Raw genomic sequence first — 1,428 nt, 5'->3', positions numbered from 1 at the left:
AAAAACATTTTATATTTATAAGGTTCTATTTAATTTAAATGGCTGGGAGAGATTTAAATAAGCACGGAACTCAAGAGGATAAAACTGGTGGAGCACAGACCCCCTGTGGCCACCCCCACTTGTTGTGCCCCTGGTGATTGACAGGTGATGTTCCATGTGAAATGACGAGCTGGAGCACTGCACATCTCTGTTAGATCTAGCTGGGACAAGACTTTTCAAATTTGTCTTCTGAGTTATTAGTAAGCACAGAACTGATTTGTTGTCATATGCTGAGCTTTATGGGAGAAGTTTTCTGATGGAAGCCGCTCGGCCACGTTAGAGCCGCTGCACTGCGCATCTCTCTGCTGGATGTCAGAGACAAATGAAGATTTAATTTATGTGGCACCAATAGGCASAAGGCATTTCTTATGTTGTAAATGTTTAGTTTATAATAAGCGCCACTGTTTGTTTTAGCAGCCCGCCCGGGGTTATTGGGACTAGTTTATCTGATCTCCGCTCTTCATTGTCAGCTCAGGTGGCGCCCTGCAGCCCAGGCCTGTAGCTCAAATCAGCTGTGCGGTATGATCGGCCTGACTGGTRCTGAGGAGAGGAAGAAGTCATTTGAAATGGCATCGTTTACAACACAATGAATCCAGAAAAACATCAGCGCCCCAGAACCTGTCGCTCCTTGATGTCGCGCTCGCCCTGTGCAAATGAACTGCGTGCGTCAGGCTGGTGGTTCACTCCAGGTTCACTTCAGGTTCACTTCAGCCTGTGGGCCAGTTCACAGATTGTTCTCGGACCTGCGTCTGGGCCAGCGGTACAGCTCGTGGCGGGCCAGTGGTTCAGGGGCTGAGGTGAACCACACCCCACCCACCCTGCGTAGACAACAGGCAGGAGGCCGGTGGCTCAGCTCGGGGGCCGGTTCACGGCCCACCAACCCACTAAACCTCCGGCCCACTGGGGATTTCCCAGGTAGCCCCGAATGCCAGTCMGCCCCTGTGGAGGACCTCAGTTTAGCCTGTTAGTTTGTCACGCTAGCGCCGAGCTAATACATATAAGGCAATATAGCATTGGTGCTAATGCTAAGGCTAACAGGTTAAGCTGAGGTTCTTCTTCCATGAAGCAGCTCTGTTGTCCTCCATCCATATTTTCAGTTCCTGGCTGAGTCATTTCTACTTCTCCTCTCTGTCAACGCTCTCTGGTTTCATTTAAAAGAGTCGATCATCAGATATTGTCCAAGATCATCTTCAGGGTGGATATAGCTCGCTAGCAGCCTTGCACCGAGGACCTATCCATGTCATCATTTACCCAGAATGCTTTGCGTGTTAATAAAATGACTCTGTCCGTGTTAAAATATATTTTTAAAAATTTACAAAACTAAACATCCTACAGTATTTTTACAGTCTTTATTTTACAATTAAAATAAATGTTTATCAAATAAAGTCT

This window comes from Austrofundulus limnaeus, unplaced genomic scaffold, assembly GCF_001266775.1.
Source record: "Austrofundulus limnaeus strain Quisiro unplaced genomic scaffold, Austrofundulus_limnaeus-1.0 Scaffold231, whole genome shotgun sequence".
Taxonomy (NCBI): Eukaryota; Metazoa; Chordata; class Actinopteri; order Cyprinodontiformes; family Rivulidae; genus Austrofundulus; species Austrofundulus limnaeus.
The sequence above is the reverse complement of the archived record's forward strand: the minus strand, read 5'-3'. Positions refer to the sequence as shown.